Source organism: Leucoraja erinacea, chromosome 27 (genome assembly GCF_028641065.1).
Source record: "Leucoraja erinacea ecotype New England chromosome 27, Leri_hhj_1, whole genome shotgun sequence".
Lineage (NCBI taxonomy): Eukaryota > Metazoa > Chordata > Chondrichthyes > Rajiformes > Rajidae > Leucoraja > Leucoraja erinaceus.
The window spans coordinates 32,011,225-32,034,584 of NC_073403.1; the positions used below are offsets into that span (position 1 = coordinate 32,011,225).

Sequence of the window (23,360 nt, forward strand, 5' to 3'; positions counted from 1 at the left end):
ACACTAACACTATCCTGCACGCAGTAGGGAAATTTACAATTATACCAAGAAGAAGGGTCTCGACCCGAAACGTCACCTATTTCTTCGCTCCATAGATGCTGCCTCACTCGCTGAGTTCCTCCAGCATTTTTAACTACCTTTGATTTTTCCTGCATCTGCAGTTCCTTCTTAAACATTACACCAAGCCAGTTCATCTACAAACCAGCACAACTTTAGAGTATGGGAGGAAACCGGAGATCCTGGTGAAAACCCATGCAGGTCACAGGTAGAACGTACAAACTCTGTACAGCCAGGGTCAGGATTGAACCTGGGTCTATGGCGCTGTAAGACAGCAACTATACCGCTGTGCCGCCCTGGTCTTCTCTGTGTGTAGTTTGCACATTCTCCCTGTGACCACATGGGCTTCTCCCTGGGGCTGCAGGCTCCACATCCCAAATACATACGACAGGTAGGTTATCACCAAGCATTGGTGAAAGAAACTAAAGCAGGGCTGACGACATACGAGAAAGTATAACCTGATGGAAGTATATAAAATTATGAGAGGCCTAGATAGGATGGACAGTCAGAATCATAGAAACATAGAAAATAGGTGCAGTAGGCAATTCGAGCCGGCACGGCCATTCAATTAGATCATGCCTGATCATCCAGAATCAGCACCCTGTTCCTGCTTTCTCCCTATATCCCTTGATTCTGTTAACCCTAAGGCTATCTCTAACTCTCTCTTGAATACGTCCAGTAAATTGGCCTCTACTGCCTGCAGAGAATTCCACAGATTCACAAATCTCTGGCTGAAAGAGTTTTTACACATGTCAGTCCTAAATGGCCTACCCCTTATTCTTAAACTGTGACCTGGTTCTGGACTCCCCCAACATCGGGAACATCTTTCCTGCATCTAGCCTGTCCAATCCCTTAAGAATTTTATTTGTTTCTTTAAGATCCCCTCTCATCCTAAATTCCAGGGAATATAAGCCTAGTCGATCCATTCTTTCATCATATGTCAGTCCCGCCATCTCGGGAATTAACCTGGTGAACCTATGCTGCACTCCCTCAATAGCAAGACAGTCCTTCCTCAAATTAGGAGACCAGAACTGCACACAATACTCCAGGTGCGGTCTCACCAGGGCCCTGTACAACTGCTGTAGGACCTCCTTGCTTCTATACTCAAATCTTATCGCTATGAAGGCGAACATGCCATTAGCTTTCTTCACTGCCCGCTGTACCTGCATGCTTATTTTCAGTGTCTGATGTACAAGCACACCCAGGTCTCGTTGCACCTTCCCTTTTCCTAATTATTCAGATAATAATCTGCCTCCTTTTTCCCTGGATGGAAATGACAACTACTATAGGTCATCGCTTTAAGTTGAGAGGGGCAATGTTTAAAGGAGATGTACAGGGTAAGATTTTTACACAGAGTGTGTTGGGTGCCTGCAATGTGTTTTTGAGGGTGGTAGTGGATGCAGAAATGATATTGGCGTTAAACTGTGTTTTGGATAGGCACAGGGATATGCAGGGAATAGAGGGATATGAATTACGTGCAGGCAGATAAGGGTTGGATTTACCATCATGTTCAGCACAGACATTGTGGGCTGAAGGGCCTGCCCCAGTGCTGTAGTGTTCTATGTTCTATAGGTGGCAAGGTCACGGAGAGGTCTGATGCATTGGAACTGATGACATTGTTTCATCGGGAACTCATATGGGCCAAGTGGCCTACATCTGTTTTGTAATAAATATTTTGTTCATATCCATCTCAGTTTATCAGCATTTCTTCCTGTCCCTGTCTTCCTCATCTGCTCGACTCCATACAAACACCTCTTTAAATGCATCTGTGCAGTTTGTCTCAACCATTTCTCGAGCAGTGCGTTGAGATTTGAATTTTAACCAGCCTCTAATAATGATATTGCCTCACAATTGGTGCTGTGTGTGGCCGGACATCAATTGCCTGGTCTTGGAGTTGCCCTCTTTCCTGTTCCATCACTATAACTTTTCACTTGCAGTGCTTGGTTTATAATTTAGTTTTAGTTTAGAGATACAGCATGGAAACAGGCCATTCGGCCCACCAGTGCATGCTGACCACCGCCTCATTCATGACACCATCCACACTAGGGGAGATTTACAGAGGCCAATTAACCTGCAAACCCGCACGCCTTTGGGATGTGGGTGGAAACTGACGCATATGGAGAAACACAAGGTTGTGATCGAACCTGGCGCTGTGAGCATTGGTGCCTCTTGCAGGAATGCCTTGATTTTTTTCCAACCTTCTTTCTTTTAGAAATTTTGTGGATCTATGTTTAATAGTAAGATTAAATGAGAACTTATGAAGTTTGATCTGTATTTTATGAGGAGTTACGATGAGGGATTACGTGAAGAGCCTGCTCAGTACGCATGCGCGACATACTTCAAAGCAGCAGGGTGGAATCACAGACACAGTTATTGAAATAAACATAGTAAAGAAAAGGAGACCTTAGTTATCAGTTTGACCCACATAATGAGGGTGGGAGCGGAGGGCACATAATCCCTCATCGTAACTCCTCATAAAATACAGATCAAACTCCAAACTGGTAAGTTCTCGTTTAATCTTACTATTTTACTTCGGAGTCATGTGAGTGACTACGTGAAGATTTTAAAGCTCTGTGATTTCAAACCGTGTAACAGTTCATACTTCACTCGCTGCCAAAGTCTTTCGAGGGAGGAAGCTATTGTAATCAACCATCAATCTGTTTGTAAAAACAATAATGGTGTTATGAAGACCAACAAGACCAAATGCTCCCCCGGGCTTAAATTATATATTTTTTGCAGATTCTTTTTCTGCAAACGACACAGGTTCTGTCAGTGGTTTGTTATAAAAGTTTGGAACGTATACTCCCTAGACCATCCCGCTGTAGCCAGGATGTCGTCCATTGGCACGTCCATCCTCTTAGTCACTGATGTGGATGCTGTCCTGGTGGAGTAAGATTTATACACGTTAATATGTACTCCAGCTACTCCCAGTACCTGCTTGAGCCACTTGAGATAGTTTGGCTCATCACCCGACCATAACATTTCCTGTGGCTGACCCATAAGGCTTTTTCTCTCCCTCGAGGATTACTTATTGTGTCGATGTAGTTCAATAAGTGGGTCATGACACATAACCATGGTTCAGGTGGGTATGCCCGGAATTCCATAACTAGACCTGATGTTCCTGGTCTGCTCTGTTTGCCCAGTCCCTAATGGTAATTTAACATGGTGTAGTGGACCATATTGTCCAATCGTAGTGGATGGAGGAAACTGGACTCTTTGTGCTGAGACAAAGCCATCAGCATGTCCCTTCAGGGTGTGCTGTTCCAGGGTGAGGGACCTGGCTGGTGACCATTCCCTAAGGTACATCAGGTCCATACTGACATCCCAGATTTGGGTGTACCTGGGTCTGGGGAATTAACCTCTCCTAAATTTGATCACCAGTGGGAGGTACCCTATGGCGTGTGGTCCTGGTGCCCGAGTTAAGTAGGCTGACACAGCACTTCTGGCTGAATCCTTCATTGTGGTGAAGACCTGCCAGAACTCCAGTACAGGTTTGTTGTAGTTGAATATATAAAGTTCCTGTATTTGAATGGTATCTTCTCACTTCTTGATGTTCGCCAAGTATGTTCCCTAGTGGATATGCGATGGGATGCTATCCTTGTGTTGATAGCGCTATTGACAATCCAGGCCCAGCAGAGGTCTTCCCAATTCTGCAATCCAGGCCCATTGATGGTCTTTTCAAATCTGCAATCCAATAGTTTAATTTATCGTGGCATGTGCGTAGTACCCGACTGATGAGGACGTAGTACCTGATGAGGTAGGAAAAAAGGGGAAAAACATAGATTAGATTCCCCCCTCACGCTTCCTAATTCAGTGGGAATGAATTCATTGCCCCTGCCTTAAATTTGGATTCATGCGACATACATGCGGTACGTGGAGAATTCAATTGAATACAGTGAAATCGATATCGGGTGTTCCATATTGCTTTGTAATTCCAGCAATACTTGGGTTTAATATGTCTGTTTACAGTATTTAGCTCACCTAGTAAGTAAGTTTGCTGATGGTCATTTATTTTTGACGACCTGTAGTTTCCAAAATGTTAAATAAATGTCACATGATATCGATTTATTCTGCCCAAGTGGTTTGTGTATGTCACTACTGTGATGTTGTTAATTATAAACGAACATGCAAAATGGTGCACTGCAGGATAATATGCTTTGCCAATAGAGCGTACTCAAAATTTCCAAACTAGGTTTTACGCCTAGTGTCTATAGTGATGACGACTCCAGATTAGTCCATATGACACCATGTTTTGGGTGAGGGTAGTTTAAACATTAGCACCTAGCCTTAATGGAAGGTTCAAGTTAAGTAGCTGGAACAGCTGCTACTAACTCCCAATACTCTTGCCACTGTTGAATGGTAGGTAGATACCATTAATTGTTACAGGTTGTGTCATATTGACTCTCCTATGCCAAGTTAAAGATAAGTGGGTAGAGTGTTGAATACCAAATAGTCAACAGTAGAGGATTTATATTTCAAGGTACTGCAATACTGGTTAATGCGTGGAATGAACTTAACAAGCCCCTCCCCATCTCCCTGTTCCAAATCAATTGATATATGGTCCCTTGATAAGGGACGAGTCAAAATAGAACTAACAACAACAGATACTCCGCTTGATCTTAGTCAAGGCTGAGAGCGATGGTTTCAATCGTAGATCTATCTGGATTGCATGACAAGCTCGGCTAAAAGAATAATAACTAAAGCTGTGATAACTATACCCATGGGTTAGTCGTCGTTAATATCATTGGAACATGGCATGACGATAGTTCCTTAATATAGCCAGGGCTGGTTAGAATATTTGGAACCAGTTTGGCTGTAATAGCCATAGTCGATAATTAATACTGCCATGTTATCTCCAAGTTTTTTGAATGGGTACTGAATAGTCTGCATCTTTTAAGTTGATGTCTACCATTAAGTATGCTTGGAATGAAAGGTTGGCAGTTGCAATATTCCAAGCGTGGCCTGGCGAGATACTCAAGTGGCAAGTCAATGACGGTGCGACATATACCATGTTGGGGTTTTTAGAGCCAAAGGTTCATACTGGGTTTATTATGACCCCTTGATATCAATGATGGCTACATTACCATCTTAGTTAGTTGGTACCAAAGGTTCATATAGGCTTCTATATGACCCCTGTATAATTATTACCCCCAGTTGCTAGTCCCTCATGTTCTTATTAGTGGGAGGGTAGACTCCTAGGGTGCATGCTGTACTGGCATTGTATGGTCCCTGGGAAGGGACATATCAGATATAAACTGATAAGGCAGTTACTAATAATCTTAGCCAAAGGGCCGAGCAGGATGGGATCTAATTTAATTTTATCCTCTTTGTTAGTACAAACCCTTCATCTTTTGTGTGATGGCAGGAACCATACTTATCTTATTTCACTGTTGTTCCATGGTGTGTTCATCTCTTCGGTTTCCGGTTCCTTGTCTGAAGAGATGGTGTTGTTGGGGGTGGCACATTTTTCCAGGGGGCCCGCTCTGGTCCCTGGCCTGAAAAAATAGGGCTTACTGGGGGTTGGCATGCGGGCCCCGAGCTTACACCAGTACTATTAGGTAGACGCCTACTGGTGGATGCGTGGAGGCACTGCTGCTGGTTTCGTGTGGTGCTCATTCCAGACCCTGTCCTCTAGATGCCGAATTTTGGATACTGCTCCAGTTTTTTAGGCTTTGTTTGATAACTTAGCCAGCTAGCAGGATCTGTGGTTGAGAGGTCGGCATTCTCACAGTCCTGTAATTTTTTAAGTTGAGGGCAGGTTTTATAACTTCCTAAGAAGTTGCGGAGCACTGCAAGCAGTAGGGTCAGGTGTTTTGCCATACTACCCTGACTCTCTGAAATGAGCATGCAAAATGATAACCGACGTCAGGGATATCAAACGCATTTTAAGATATTTGGGTTTTAAAGCTATGCTCAATGTACCCCCCAATAACGGTGGGCACTTTGAGTAAATGCAATTTAGGGGAGGCGTGATGAATCCAACACCTCATGACTACCGTTCTTGGAGAGGTTTTTTGAAAAGAACATGTAGTAAGCTGGCCATCAGTTGAGACTGAAAAGCCATCGCGCTAGTGGTGGAGCCACATAGCGGCCACACCCAGCAGCTCTTCCTGATCCTGTACCTCAAGCATACTCCCGATAAACTTCAGCCAGTGACCCCTCTTCTTGACCAGTCCAGTCTGGTCCCCATCAATCCCTCGACAAGGGAGATAGGCACTGGAGTGGGAGTGTTAGCTCCCTTGGTGGACTTGCCCCTGCTCCTGAGGCAAGTCTCACTGAAGTTTTGATTCCATCTTCCGTGTCTGTCTCCAGCCTGAGGTTGGTCCTGACCTTGCTGTTAGAGGCTGCCTGCCATTTTCGGGCGGCATTTCAGAGGTTCTCGGGCGGCGAGTCTCCTTGTCGGGAGTCTGCAGGGGTGCCAGCCAGTTTTTGAATTTCCCTCCAATCCGCTGCTGTTTTAGCGGACTGGGCATCTGCGCAGCACCCGTGTCTGTGGACCGCAGCGTGTGCGGTCCCGTTGCCGCCTCTCCCCCCTCCACTGTCAGCTCCTTACCTGGAGTCGAACGGGTGCCGTTTCCCTCTGGTGCTTTTCTCCCCCTGGAGCAAAAACAAACGCAATGTTGCTAGTTTAAACTGAAGGTAAGTACTTATCAAACGGTCCTTTCCTTCAGGCTTGTAGCGGGAGCTGCCTACTCCCGCTGCGTCGCTGTTGCCTGCGTGAACGCAATGTCGCGCATGCGTGCTGAGCGGGCTCTTCACGTAGTCACTCACGTGACTCCGAAGTAAAATTCATATTTTGTGTGTTTGTCATAGAATCTGTGTCTGTGTGTCAAAGATTTTCACTGTAACTGTACCTGTGCATATCACAATAAACTCTACTGGCTGCTGTATGTGCTGTATGTGGGCCAGTCCATGGATCTCCAATTAATTTTCCGCATCTTAATTAGAGGCGAGGAGCATGGAATCAATGTGGAAAGGTGGGGAGAAAGGTGAATGTACAAGCAAAAAGCAGGGCATGGGGAGCAGGAGAATACACGGGCGCAGCAAAGAAGAGGTTAGAGACGGAGAGGGAAAGGTGAAAAGGTGAATACACTGAGAGAAGACAAGGTAGAGGAAAGAGAATGAGAGAAGGAAGAAGGGGGAACATAGACACAAAATGCTGGAGTAACTCAGCGGGTCAGGCAGCATCTCTGGAGAGAAGGAATAGGTAACGTTTCTGGTCGAGACCCTTCTTCAGACTGAGAGTCAGGAGAAAGGGAAACGAGAGATATAGACAGTGATACAGAGAGATATAGAACAAATGATTGAAAGATATGCAAAAAGTAACGAAGATAAAGGAGAAAGTTGATAACAAGGAATTTAGTTCAATGCGGCAAAGAACTGGCCAACCGTTGGGAATGGTGACAGCCTAGTTTACACCAAGCGATGTATTGTGGATGGGAATGAATTGAGGGAGTTATAGAAATATGTAATATGAAGTAGAGGGGCAAAGACTGTGGTAGGCTCCAGTGGCCGTACAGGGAGCTTGAGTGCAGCAACACATTTGCAGTCAAACACGAGCAACTTCATAGGCAGATGGAGCGGACGCGCAAGGGTTTTCATACTACATGGGAGAAGGTGGAGCTGCCTTTCTTATTTAGTTTAGTTTAGTTTAGAGATACAGCGTGGAAACAGGCCCGAAAGCCCACCGGGTCCATGTCGAAAGCAATCCCCGTACACTAATACTATCCTACACACACTAGCCAATTAACCTACAAATGTTTATGTCTTTGGAGTGTGGGAGGAAACCGGAGCATCCAGAGAAAATCCACGCAGGTCACAAGGAGAACAGACAAACTCTGTAAACACAGAAGGTACACATAAATGCTGGAGAAACTCAGCGGGTGCAGCAGCATCTATGGAGCAAAGGAAATAGGCGACGTTTCGGGCCGAAACCCTTCTTCAGACTGATGGGGGGTGGGGGGGAGAAGGAAGGAAAAAGGGAGAAGGAGGAGCCCAAGGGCGGGGGGATGGGAGGAGACAGCTCGAGGGTTAAGGAAGGGGAGGAGACAGCAAGGGCTAGCAAAATTGGGAGAATTCAACGTTCATGCCATCCGGACGCAAGCAACCCAGGCAGAATATAAGGTGCTGTTCCTCCAATTTCCGGTGTTGCTCACTCTGACAATGGAGGAGACCCAGGACAGAGAGGTCGGATTGGGAATGGGAGGGGGAGTTGAAGTGCTGAGCCACCGGGAGTTCAGGTAGGTTATTGCGGACTGAGCGGAGGTGTTCAGCGCAAGGATCGCCCAACCTCCGCTTAGTCTCCCCGATGTAAATCCCACATTGTTCCGCTGAAAGACCTCGCTGGCAGAGCTAATACCAAATGGCATCCGTAACAACTTGAATCTGCCATATGGAGTAGCAAACGTTGTCAGGTCGGAGGAGCGTTTGTCGAGAGGTATTTGCCAGAAAGAGCTCTTGGCATCAAGAACAGAGAAAACCGTGGCCTGGCCGACTTGGGCTGCAACGTCCTCCACGGTTCTCATAGGGTAGTGTGGTCGCCTTATCGCGAGGTTCAGATCCTTCGGATTGATGCACACCCGTATCTCGTTCTTGTCCTTTTTTAGGGTGGCGACCATGGTGGAGACCCAGTCAGTGGGCTCGCTGACCGCTCCAGCGCTCCCATCGCAACCATGCTCTTCAGCATAGACTCAACTTTATCCTTCATAGCGAGGGATATTCTGTGTGGTGCACGGACCACGGACACCACTTTCGGGTCGGTGGCGATTTTGTAAACCAGTGGTAGCTTGCCCAGCTCATTGTCGAACAGGTCAGGGTATTCAGACGTAGGATTCAGCAACATCTGCACTTCGTTGATGGTGCGGTCGAAGGACACCAGTCCTAGGTCCTGGCATGCCTGGTTGCCCAACAGAGTCACACAGTCATAGTCGAGAACATAGAACAGGAGCGGCCGTGATAACTTCTGCAGTACACAGTTGAAAGTGGCCTTCCCCACAGGTTTCAGCACCTCACGCCCATAAGCATGTAAAGTCGAACGGTCTGCAATCAGCAGCTCGTTAAGTCTAATCTTCTTGAACAGGCTTGTTGACATAACATTGACTTTTGCCCCAGTATCGAGCTTAGCAGAGAAAGAATGATTGTTGACAGTAACGATGGATCAGGGAGTAAAACAGGTGCGTTTAGGAGTGTGAACACACTGGCATCTCCTTGAAAACTAATTGGCTTAGAGTCGTGGGCAGTGTCGAGAGATGACTGAGAACCAAACTCGTTATCGACTTGTACCAGGTTGTTTAATACTTGTCTGGAAGCTGGGGGAAGTTTCCCACGGGACCGGCAGACAGCAGAGAAACGGTTAAACTTCTTGCAGAAATTGCAGGATTTACCGTAAGCTGCGACTGCATAGAATGCACATAATTGTAATTGGGGCACTTTTTTACAACGTGAGCACCAGGGGGTTGCCCATCCGATGACGGGCAACAGGTCTATTATTGTCTATTTTTGGACGCGGTCTGTTGAAAAACGTTAGATTGATAGCGCGGCTATCGGACTCCCGCTGTCCAAACTGTGGGTCAACAACTTCGGCCAACCTGCATGCGTGCATGGCCTCGGTCAGAGTAAGATCTGGCTTTCTCAGTAGCTCAGATCGTAACTTCTGATCCAGCATCCCCGTTACTAAAATGTCTCTAGTCAGCTGGTCAGTCATATTTTCAAATCGGCACCTCTGGGCAAGATAGCGCAAATCAGCAATAAAACACTCAAGTGGCTCATCCGGCAGTTGTTTCCGCGTAAAGAATCTGGCTCGCTCTAAAATACGGTTAGAGGGCAAGTCACAAATTTCAGCAAACTTCCGTAGCAAACATACTGGATCGTTGGCAGACTCCGCAGGCACTAGGACCTGATCGTTGTCATCCTGGACCGCAGGATTGTAGGCAAAAGCAAGTGCTCTCCTCATGGCATCAGGACCGGCAAGGTTCAGCAGGAGAGATGCTTTGACAGGGTCGGGATCGTTTTGGTGAACGATATTCATGTAGTGTGTGAAATCCAACTCAAATGTCGCCCAGCGCTCCGCTATATCGGCATCAAAGACCAGGGGTGAGGGTTTGCGGCACGAGGAGGCCATAGTGGCAGAGGGGTGCGAGAAAAACTCCGATAAAACAACACTTATAAAGAAATAAAACCCGATGTACAGGAGGCGTGCGTTTTAACTATCTGACACCATGTAAATAAGTGATGTCTGACACACTTGTAACTATACTTATTGTTTAATGAGCACTCAGGTTAAACACATTCCAGCACTGACTACTAGCAGTCTATAACCGTGCTGGAACCAAGAGGGCGTGAGAGAGATAGGGAGAGTTATTATACTTGATAACTAAGGCGTGGTTAGTGGTACTGAGGTAGCTATATTATTGGTTACATGCATGGACCATCTACAAAATGCAATGGCAAAGATTTAAAGATCGCATGGATAAATTACAACTGTTCATCTCTGTCTGGGGTAAACATAAAACGGGGAAGGCGGCTCAACCTCAAAGTGCTGGAGTGACACGGATGGTCAGACAGCATCTCTGGAGAACATAGACAGAAACATGGAAACATAGAAAATAGGTGCAGGAGTAGGCCATTCGGACCTTCGAGCCTGCACCGCCCTTCAATATGATCATGGCTGATCATCCAAATCAATATCGCATACCTGCCTTCTCTCCATACGGCCTGATCCCTTTAGCCACAAGGGCCACATCTAACTCCCTCGTAAATCTAGCCAATGAACTGGCCTCAACTACCTTCTGTGGCAGAGAATTCACCACTCTCTGTGTAAAAAATGATTTTCTCATCTCGGTCCTAAAAGTCTTCCCTCTTATCCTTAAACTGTATCCCCTTGTTCTGGACTTCCCCAACATCGGGACTAATCTTCCTGCATCTAGCCTGTCCAACCCCTTAAGAATTTTGTAAGTTTCTATAAGATCCCCCCTCAATCTTCTAAATTCTAGCGTGTACAAGCCGAGTCTATCCAGTCTTGGACAATAGGTGACTTATTGTGGAGGGGAGAGGGTTGAGACTATTCTTCAGACCCAGAGAAGGATCCCGACCTGAAACATCACCTATCCATGTTCTCCAGAGTTGCTGACTGACCTGTTGAGTTGCTCCAGCACTTTTGTGTCCCTTCCTGAAATTGTAATTCTAACACTTTCACCAGCAAAAGTCATCTCATCTTATCATGAACTTGGTATCCATTGAACTTATCAGAAGAACTTCTAAATATTTGTCACTTTCATTACTTGTGTGATAAACCATGCTGTCAGAATGTTATTCACTTTGATACAGCATGCTCTCGAACATACATCCTTCAATGACATTGATAAATGTCTTCAAATATCACAGACTCCCATTATGTTCCCACTTCGCTACACCATTATCTTTGAATGGGATTTCAGTTGATGCACTTTGGTACAACAAGGTATTAGAAACATAGAAGCATAGAAAATAGGTGCAAGAGGAGACCTTCAAGCCAGCACCGCCATTCATTGTGATCATTGCTGACTGTCCCCAATCAATAACCCGTGCCTGCCTTCTCCCTATATCCCTTGATTCCACTAGACCCCTAGAGCTCTATCTAACTCTCTTTTAAATCCATCCAGTGACTTGGCCTCTACTGCCCTCTGCGGCAGGGAGTTCCACAAAGTCACAACCCTCTGGGTGAAAACGTTTTTTCTCACCTCCGTCTTAAATGGCTTCCCCTTTATTTTAAGACTGTGTTTTTTTAAGTTCTGGACTCGCCCAACGTTGGGAACATTTTTCCTGCATGTAGCTTGTCCAGTCCTTTTATAATTTTATATGTTTCTATAAGAAACCCCCTCATCCTTCTAAACACCAGTGAACACAAGCCTAGTCTTTTCAATCTTCCTCATATGACAGTCCCGCCATCCCAGGAATCAATCTCGTGAACCTATGCTGCACTGCCTCAATGACAAGGATGTCCTTCCTCAAATTAGGAGACCAAAACTGTACACAATCCTCCAGATGTGGTCTCACCAGAGCCCGATACAATTGCAGAAGAACCTCTTTACTCCTATACTGAAATCCTCTTGTTATAAGGCCAACATTCCATTCTGCTCATAGACTTTTCACGGAATTGTACAGTGATGGTATGAGCCCTTCCTCAGGATTGATGAGGATGTCAACATGCAAGTACAACCTGCGCTGATCTCAGAATGCCGCAGTTTGCTATCCGAGCTCCTCCACAACAACACTCCAACTGAACACCTTGCAGCTCAGCTCAGTTTATTGTCATGTGTTCCTGTACATGCACATGAAACATTTAACAATTCTTAAAGGATTGGACCGGCTAGATGCAGGAAAAATGTTCCCCATGTTGGGGGAGTCCAGAACCAGGGGTCACAGTTTAAGAATAAGGGCTAGGCCATTTAGGACTGAGATGAGGAAAAACTTTTTCACACAGAGAGTTGTGAATCTGTGGAATCCTCTTCCACAGAAGGCAGTGGAGGCCAATTCACTAGATGTTTTCAAGAGAGAGTTGGATGTAGGTAGCTCTTAGGGCTAACATGGGGAGAAAGCAGGAACAGGGAACTGATTTTACTTCGGAGTCACGTGAGCGGCAGGCGGCAGTCGGGCGCTCCCGCTACAAGCCTGAAAAAAGGAACGTTAGGTAAGTACTTACCTTCAGACTATTGGTTACATGCAAAGCAGCAGAGGGAAGCGGCCCCCGTTCGACTCCAGGGAAGGAGCCGACAGTGGAGGGGGGAGAGGCGGCAACGGGACCGCACACGCTGCGGTCCACAGACACGGGTGCTGCGCTGATGCCCGGTCCGCTAAACAGCTGTCAGACCAACAGCAGCGGACTGGAGGGAAATTTAAAAACCGGCCGGCACCCCTGCAGACTCCCGACAAGGAGACTCTCCGCCCCGAGAACCTCTAATAGCAAGGTCAGGACCAACCTCAGGCTGGAGACAGACACGGAAGATGGGATCAGCACTTCAAATAGGAAACAAGAGTGTCTGTTTCCCCAAGCCAGAGGAAGGTCATGGAGCTTAAAAACTCCAGCGAGACTGCCTCAGGAGCAGGGGCAAGTCTGCCAAGGGAGCTAACACTCCCACTCCAGTGCTACAGCATTGGCCATCTCCTTTGTCGAGGGATTGATGGGAACCAGAGCTCGGCTGGTCAAGAAGAGGGGTCACTGGCTGAACAACATCGGGAGTATGCTTGAGGTACAGGATCAGGAAGAGCTGCTGGGTGTGGCCGCTATGTGGCTTCACCACTAGCGAGATGGCTTTTCAGTCTCAACTGACGGCCAGCTTACTACCTGTTTTTTTCAAAAAACCTCTCCAAGACAGGTAGTCATGAGGTGTTGGATTTCATCACGCCTTCCCTAAATTGCATTTACTCAAAGTGCCCACCGTTATTGGGGGGTACATTGAGCATCGCTCTTAAAAAACCCAAATATTTTAAAATGAATTTGATATCCCTGATGTCGGCTATCATTTTCGCATGCTCTTTCCAGAGGGTCAGGGTAGTATGGCAAAACACTTGACCCTACTGCTTGCAGTGCTCCGCAACTTCTCAGGAAGATATAAAACCTGCCCTCAACTAAAAATTTCCAGGCCTGTGTGAACGCCGACCTCACAACAACTTAGCCAGACAGCAGGATCTGTGATCAAACCAAGCCTAAAAAACTGGACGAAGTGTCCAACATATCGGTGCATGAGGGCCGGGTCTGGAATGAGCACCACACGTAAACCAGTCAGCAGTACCTCTAACGCGTCCACCAGCAGGGTCTACCTCATGGTATTGGTGAAAGCTCGGGGCCTGCATGCCAATCCCGTAAGCCTTTCAGGCCAGGGCCCAGAGCAGGCCCCATGGAAAATGCGCCACCCCCGCCACGTCACACGACGTGCAAGACTCGTTGGACCGGCAGGAAACAGAAGAATACCCATAACCATGGAGGTAGGTGAGTCTGGTTTCCTACCAACGTATAGAAAATAGGGGCTTAATACTAACAGGGGGGAGATTACACCTGTTTTTTAAGAAGCACGGGAGTCTATCACGAGTGATCAGTATAAATTCAATGGCTTTAGCGGATACAAAATACAATTCATACTAGTGTAATTGCCACCAGCTCAACATTTGCCCCAGAGGGTATTTTTCCCTCTCCGTTAAGGAAACGAGAGGGACAAGCTGAACTGGTGAGACAGATTATAAAGGGTATCATGGGAAACATGAACCCTTGGAACTCGTATCAAATGTTCGTCACTAAACCCAAAAAGATGGTGGATGTCGCATCATCATTGACTTAACTGCACTAAATATGTTTGTTAAGTATACATTTCAAAATGGAAACGGTGGTTACTGCCAAACGACTAATTTCCAAAGGTTACTTCATGGCAAGCATTGATCTTAAAGATGTTTACTATTTAGTACCATTCACAAGGATCATAGCAGATACTTGAAATTTACCTGGATGGGGCAGCTATGGCGATTAAAACGTTACCCAATGGTTTACATCAGCCCCAGATTATTCACCAAGATACTAAAAACAGCCCTGGCAAAACTAATAAGAAAACCATGGATTTGGCCATGTCAGCTTTTTCAGCTACAAAACAGTTTTCTAAACCCTGGGGTTTGTTTTTACATCCAGATAAATCAAAGTTGAAGCCATCCACTATCATGGACTTAGACTTCACAATTAATTCAGCCCATATGACTGTAAGTTTGCCAAAAGACAAAACGGTTGAATTGACACAATTATGCCATTATTCAATGGTCAACAAGCAACCAACTATTCAACTAACAGCAAGAATAATTGAGAAAATGGTAGCTGCATTCCTGGCTACACAATTCGGACCATTGCATTATGAAATCTACAAAGAGCAAAGGTGATCAGGTCATGTAATTACCCACGGGAACTATATCAAAACAGTTGGCATAGTTTCAGTCCTATCATTATCTAACAGGTGGTAGATGGACTAACCTAAAGTCATCATTACTACTTACACGGGGCATTAATTATTTAGCGATGTTGGGTGCCTTTTATGGATTAAAAGCATATACATCAAATATGCATCACTGCATGTACGGTTACAAATGGATAATACTACGGTGGTGGCCTACATTAACCATATGGGAGGCATAAAATCGTTATCATGCGACAAATTGGTCAACACAATTTGGCAATGGTGTGTCAAAAAGACGTATTTGGCTGTCAGCAACTTACCTATCAGGTAAGCTAAATACAGTGGCAGACACCAGGTCACGCAAATTCAATGACAACATCGAATGGATGTAAAACCCAAAGTATTTGCAAAAATTATCAAGCTATATGGCACGCCAAATATCGATTTATTTGCATCAAGGCTAAATCACCAGATACCTATGCATGTCGCTTGGGAACCAGACCTAGAGGCAGCAGCGGTAGTTGATGCCTTCACGCTGGATTGGGGAAATTCCTTCTTCTATGTTTTCCCTCCCTTCTGCCTCATCAGTCAGGTACTACGAAAAATACAGATGGACTCTGCATCAGGGTTTGATAGTACCCGACTGGCCTACACAGCCATGGTTCCCAGTACTGCATGACATGTTTGTTGAAACACCGATGGTATCCCCAGTGACCCAGAGTTGTTAACTCACCGGGTATCAGGCATAAGCTACCCATGCTATGAGAAAATCAAACTCATGGGTTGCAAGGTTTAAACAGACCTTATCTGGAACTGGGATTGTCAGAACAAACCATCAACACCATGTCAGCATCCCTTTCGAATATCCACTAAGAAGCAGTACTTAACCAGCATCGAGAAATGGGAGAAGTACTGCCAGGAAACAGGGACCACGTACACAACAGCAACAGTCACCGACGCACTGGAGTTCCTGGCCTACCTACACCACAAAGAGGAATCAGCTACAGTGCCGTCAACACAGCAGGGAGTGCCCTGTCTGCTTATTTGAAACCAGCACCAGGACAACAGCCGATGGGATCCCATCCACTGGTGGTCAAATTAATGAAGGGCATCTATAACATCAAACCCTAGACCAAGGTATACCCATTTATGGGATGTCAGTGTGGTCCTGACGTACCTCAGGGGATGGCCACCAGCCAGATCCCTCAGCCTCGAACAACTACCCTGAAAACGCTCATGTTGATGGCACTTGTATCCACTCAGAGGGTCCAGTCACTACATCGATTGCGACTGGACAACATGGTGACCACCCCAGACCAGATCTCGTTCATCATCCAGGGTCTGGTAGAACACAGCAGGCCAGGTATAGCCAATCCAGTTGTGGTGTTCCGGGCTTACCCGCCAGAGCTGCGGTTGTGTGTCATGACCTATCTACTATATTATATAGACACAACCTATAACATCAGAGGGATTGAAAAAGCCTTATGGGTCAGCCACAAAAAAAACCTCATGGCCGGGTAATGAGCCAAACCATTGCAAGATGGCTCAAGCAGGTACTAAAGGCTGCCGGAATAGACACTAACTTTTTTCAAATCTCATTCCTCCAGGGCAGCGTCTACATCAACGGCCGAAAGAATGGACGTACTGATTGACCATATTCTGACGACAGCAGAATGGTCGAGGGAAACGACATTCAGAAAAATTTACATAAGCCGTTGACGAAACCTGACTTGTTTGCAGAAAAATTTTACAAACTGCAAATATTTAATTTAAGCCCGGGGAAGCAATTTAATTGTTATTGTTACTAAATACCATTTTGTTTCTCGAAAAACAGATTCATTGGTTGGTTACGATAACACAATTCCTCCCTCAAGAACTTCGGCAGTGAGTGAAATAAACTGTTACACGGTTTGAAATCACAGAGCATTGAAGTCTTCACGTAGTCACTCACGTGACTCCAAAGTAAAATAGTAAGATTAAACGAGAACTTACCAGTTTGATGTTTGATCTGTATTTTATGAGGAGTTACGATGAGGGATTACGTGCCCACCGCTCCCACCCTCATTATATGGATCAAACTAATAAATTGATGTCTCCTTTTCTTTACTATGTTTACTTCAAATAACTGTGTCTAACTGTGATTCCACACCGCTGCTTGGAAGTATGCCGCGCCTGCACGCTGAGTGGGTTCTTCACGTAATCCCTCATCGCAGCTGTGTATCTCTGGCTTCTTATTTACTAGAATGTTGCCTGGGTTTCAACAACTAAGTTACAGAGATAGGTTGAATAAGTTAGGTCTTTATTCTCTGGAGCGCAGAAGGTTAAGAGGGGACTTGATAGAGGTCTTTAAAATGATGAGAGGGATAGACAGAGTTGATGTGGACAAGCTTTTCCCTTTGAGAATAGGGAAGATTCAAACAAGAGGACATGACTTCAGAATTAAGGGACAGAAGTTTAGGGGTAACATGAGGGGGAACTTCTTTACTCAAAGAGTGGTAGCGGTGTGAAATGAGCTTCCAGTGGAAGTGGTGGAGGCAGGTTCATTGGTATCATTTAAAAATAAATTGGATAGGCATATGGATGAGAAGGGAATGGAGGGTTATGGTATGAGTGCAGGCAGGTGGGACTAAGGGGGAAAAAAAATTGTTCGGTATGGACTTGTAGGGCCGAGATGGCCTGTTTCCGTGCTGTAATTGTTATATGGTTATACGGTTATATGGTTAAAAGTTGTCTCCACTCCTCCCCCCCCCCCCCTTCTTGGCACTCTCCCCCCCTCTTTTAAAGGACTGACCATAAACTGTGATTTAGCCGTCTTAATTACAGCGCCAAACTTCCTGTTCATTGCGGTGTGTGTCTGTATCACATTGGCTTTGCCCCGTGTGAATTTCACTCAGACAGCGCTCCCCCGATTGCCCTGCATAACGGACTGGTGAAGGAAGTGATGTGTGTGTGTTCCACTCAACTCCAGGAAACTGAAGAGCTCAGAGAAAACCCACGAGTTAGACAATAGACAATAGGTGCAGGAGTAGGCCATTTGACCCTTCGACCACACCCTTCAATGTGATCATGGCTGATCATCCCCAATCAGTACCCCGTTCCTGCCCTCTCCCCATATCCCCTGACCGCTATTTTTAAGAGCCCTGTCTAGCTCTCTCTTGAAAGCATCCAGAGAACCTGCCTCCACTGCCCTCTGAGGCAGAGAATTCCATAGACTCATCACTCGCTGTGAGAAAAAGTGTTTCCTCGTCTCTGTACTAAATGGCTTACTCCTTATTCTTAAACTGTGGCCCCTGGTTTTGGACTCCCCCAACATCGGAAACATGTTTCCTGTCTCTAGCGTGTCCAAACCCTTAACAATCTTATATGTTTCAATGAGATCCCCTCTCAACCTTCTAAATTCAAGCCCAGCTGCTCCATTCTCTCAGCATATGACAGTCCCGCCATCCCGGGAATTAACCTTGTAAATCTACGCTGCACTCCCTCAATAGCAAGAATGTCCTTCCTCAAATTAGAGGACCAAAACTGCACACAATACTCCTGGTGTGGTCTCACTAGGGCTCTGTACAAATGCAGAAGGCCAACATGCCATTCTCTTTCTTCACTGCCTGCTGTAGCTGCATACTTTCTTTCATTGGCTGATGTACAAGGACCCCCAGATCCCGTTGCACCTCCCCTTTTCCCAATGACACCATTTAGATAGTGTCACCATTTAGATAGTTTAGAATACTTTATTCTTTGGAGCGCAGAAAGTTAAGGGGGGACTTGATAGAGGTCTTTAAAATGATGAGAGGGATAGACAGAGTTGACGTGGATAAGCTTCTCCCACTGAGAGGAGGGAAGATTCAAACAAGGGGACATGACTTGAGAATTAAGGGACAGAAGTTTAGGGGTAACATGAGGGGGAACTTCTTTACTCAGAGAGTGGTGGCTGTGTGGAATGAGCTTCCAGTGAAGGTGGTGGAGGCAGGTTCGTTTTTATCATTTAAAAATAAATTGGATAGTTATATGGACGAGAAAGGAATGGAGGGTTATGGTCTGAGCGCAGGTATATGGGACTAGGGGAGAATATGTGTTCGGCACGGACTAGAAGGGTCGAGATGGCCTGTTTCCGTGCTGTAATTGTTATATGGTTATATGGTTATATGGTTATAGTAATCTGCCTTCCTGTTTTTGCCACCAAAGTGGATAACCTCACATTTATCCGCCTTAAACTTCATCTGCCATGCATCTGCCCACTCCCCCAATCTGTCCAAGTCACCCTTCATTCTCATGGCATCTGCCACACAGTTCACACTGCCACCCAGCTTCGTGTCATCTGCAAATTTGCTAATGTTACTTTGAATCCCTTTATCCAAATCATTGATGTATATTGTAAATAGCTGCGGTCCCAACTCCAAGCCTTGCGGTACCCCACTAGTCACTGCCTGCCATTCTGAAAGGGACCTGTTAATCCCTACTCTTTGTTTCCTGTCTGTCAACCACTTTTCTATCCATGTCAGCACTCTACCCCCAATACCATGTGCCCCAATTTTGCCCACTAATCTCCCATGTGGGACCTTATCAAATGTGTTCATGGGGAGAACGTACAAACTCTGTAAAGTCAGCACCCATACTTGGGATCGAACCTGGGTGTTTGGCGCTGCAAGCGCTGTAAAGGGGCTGTCCCACTGCGATTACCTAATTGGCGAGTTTAGAAGAGTTTAGGAGTGTTTGAAAAAGTGTCTTGTTGAAGATCTCCTTCGACTAGCTTCGGGAAAATTGGACACCGAATAGTAGAGAGTGAAGACGACCTCCTTCGATCTCCTGCGACCTCTACTACCTTTTGATTACCTTCGACTACCCTCGATTACCTACGAATAACATGCCGACCTACTACGACCTACCTCGACTAAACTTAATGTTAAAAAAAATATCGATTTTTTCCATGGCGACCTTTTTTACTCGCGGGCATTTTCAGCATGTTGAAAAATACGCCGCGACTTAGCTGAAGGTGCCTGACCCACTTGGGCGACCTAATCCGCAAGTCCAGAAAGTGCCTTCGGACTTTAAGCTCGAGGGCGCTCTCCTAGAAAGCCTCGAGCTGGATCGACCGAACCGCTAGCTGCATCGACTGACTGCGCACACACACACACAAACACATCTCGAAGGTGGGGGGCAGGGACAGTGGAGGAGCACAGTCTGCGCAATGAAGATAAAGGTAAATGGCTGCCACAGTTACGGTAAGTCGTTTAGAGAGTGCGGAGGGGGGAAGAGAAGGCGAGAGGAGAGAGGGGGGGGGGGGGGGGGGAGATGGGAGAGAAGAAGGGGAGGAGAAGGCAAGGCAAGTTTATTTATATAGCACCTTTCAACAACAAGGAATTTCAAAGTGCTTTACATAAAACATTAAAAGAATTGGAAAGAAACACATATAAAATGACATTTAGATGTAAAACGATTATTAGATTATTCAGATAAAATAATTACAAAATTAAAAGCAATCAAATAAAATATTTAAAATAGAATAAAACCAGGAATAGAAGTTACAGTGCAGTATAGGTAATTAATAAATTGTATTATTTACTGAAAGGCAGCGGCAAACGGAAAAGTCTTCAGCCTAGATTTAAAAGAGCTGAGAGTTGCAGCAGACCTGCAGTTTTCTGGGAGTTTGTTCCAGATATGTGGTGCATAAAAACTAAATGCTGCCTCTCCATGTTTAGTTCTGACTCTGGGGACACAGAGCAGACCTGTCCCAGATGATCTGAGAGGTCTGGGTGGTTCGTAGCTAAGCAGAAGATCAGAAATGTATTTTGGCCCTAAACCATTCAGTGCTTTGTAAACCAACAGTAGTATTTTGAAATCAATTATTTGACAGACAGGAAGCCAGTGTAAAGATCTCAGGACTGGAGTAATGTGATCTACTTTTTTGGCCTTAGTGAGGACTCGCGCAGCAGCGTTCTGAATTAACTGCAGCTGTCTGATCAACTTTTTAGGGAGACCTGTAAAGACACTGTTACAGTAGTCGAGCTTGCTGCAGATAAATGCATGGACTAGTTTTTCCAAATATTGCTGAGACATAAGTCCTTTAATCCTTGATATATTCTTTAGGTGATAGTAGGCTGACTGTGACTGTTTTTATGTGGCTGTTGAAGTTCAGGTCTGAGTCCATGACTACTCCTAAGTTTCTGGCTTGGTTTGTTGATTTTTAGCATTACCAGAAAGGGGGGGAAAGGGGGGGGGGGGGGGGGGGGGGGGGAATTGGGGGGGGGGGGGAAGGGGGGGGGGGGGGGGGGGAAAGGGGGGGGAAGGGGGGGAGAAAGGGAGAGGAAGAGACTTTGGTTCACGGGGGGCCAACTTGGACTTTCAATGATTGGGGGGGCAGTGTGGACAAATGAGATTCCAATTGTCCAAGAGGGTGGGTCTCATTATTGTTTTGATCACCCAGACAGGTTGACCACAACCTATCCCCCAGTATATCCCCGTTCTTATCCCTACAGGGATACACCTTTCATCCTATGCTTCCATGCCAACCTTTTCCCCCATTCAGAAAATAAATTTGTTCTACTTCTGGTGACATGTGTTGCATCTGAAACATTCTCTCTGCCTATTCACCCAACTTACTGAGTGCCTACAGCCTTTTTTGTTTGATTTCAGATTTCCAACATCAGCAATGTTATGCTTTTCACACATTCAGTGATTACTCTGTGTTAGCGAATGCCTCGTGGGGCAGCAGAGAAACCTATCAGTGAGTTAAAAGTAGCTTTGAAGAAGCAAATGTCCCAGGGGTTTAGATGCATCAAGATGCCCACCTACACTAATCCCATTTCCCTACATTCAATCCATACTCCATGACAATAATGTATCATTCATTCCTTCATACTCTGGCAGCATGTCCCATATACCTGTGTGAATAATTTGACTTTCAGATCCCTTTTAAATCGTTCCCCTCTCATCTTGTGCCCTTTTCCGCTCCTCCACCCTGGGTAGAGGACTGTGAGTAGCTACTCTAACTATGCCCCTCACAATCTTATACACCCTCACAAGCTTCCCTCTCCCCTCCAACCCTCACACCAGCCTCCTTCACTCCAGGGCAAACAGCCCCAACCGACCCCATCACTCCTTATTGCTTCCAATCCTCCAGTCCAGGCAAGGTTGCTGTGAATCTTTTCTGCTCCCTCTCCAGCTGAATCATATATTTTCTATAGCATGGCAACCAAGGCTGCTCATGGGACAAATGCAGCTTAACCAATGATTTGTGGAGCAGTTGCATGATTTTCAATGCATTTGCCGATGAAGGCAAGCGTTCCGTACACCTCCACCACTTGGTGAACCTGTTAGACTGGATTCTTTTCCCCTCGATCTTTCCTCAGTAAATATACTGAACCAACACACTGTTCTTGCTTCAGCAAGTTTATTCGTCACCTCAGGGGACTTACTCTGATCCACGACCTGTCACTCAGTCGTTGCCCAGAGTAAGAGGTTTACAACAGGCATAATACAAGTATATAAGCAATGTGGCACGCTTTCTTGGTCCTCCAATCATATCATGACACGATGTGTGTGTAAAAGCAAAGGTCAGGTTCCTCAAGACAAGTGATTCACAAGCGCATGATCTCATGGTCTCTTCTATAACCCGTATCTCTGCTCTCACTCCCCATCCCTCCACTTGTAACAAGGGCAGAGTCTCCCTTGTCCTCACCTTCCACCCTACCAGCCATCACATACAACAAATAATCCTCCGACATTTTCGCCATCTCCAATGGGATCCCACCACATCTTCCCATCTCCTCCCCCGTCTGCTTTCCGCAGTGACCATTCCCTCCATAACTCCCTGGTCAATTCATCCGTTCCCACCAGAACCACCCCTTCACCTGGCACTTGCCCCTGCAACTGCAGGAAATGTTACACACTTTACCTCCCCGATTGACTCCATTTAAGGACCCAACCAGTCTTCCCAGAGGTTCAATTGCACCTTCTCCAACCTCATCTATTGCATCCGCTGCTCTATGCATCAGCTGCTCTACATCGGTGAGACCAAGCGTAGGCTTGGTGATCGCTTCGCCTAACACCTCCGCTCAGTTCACTATACCCAACCCGATCTCCCAGTGGTCAGCACTTCAAGTCCCCTTCCCATTCCGAATCCGATCTTTCTGTCCTGGGCCTCCTCCATGGCCAGAGTGAGGCCCACTGTAAATGGAAGGAAGCACCTCATATTTCGCAGCACCAGCGATCATTGATTCTCTACTTTCAGGGCAGTTTCTCCCTCCCCATTCCCTCAGCCCATATGAACATCAGACTTTCTCGACCAGTGCCTATTTTCGTTAAATACCCGCTGACTCAATTTTTGTCTACCTTCGATTTTCCATTGAATCGCTCTTAATCATTTCAAATTAGATTATAACTCAAACCATTGATCGC

At 45.9% G+C, this 23,360-nt stretch overlaps 1 pseudogene; it reads right to left on the bottom strand.

Moving 5' to 3' along the window:
* Positions 1–4,520: 4,520 nt before the first annotated feature.
* LOC129710417 (U2 spliceosomal RNA) lies at positions 4,521–4,697 on the bottom strand (annotated as a pseudogene).
* Between the last annotated feature and the right edge of the window lie 18,663 nt (positions 4,698–23,360).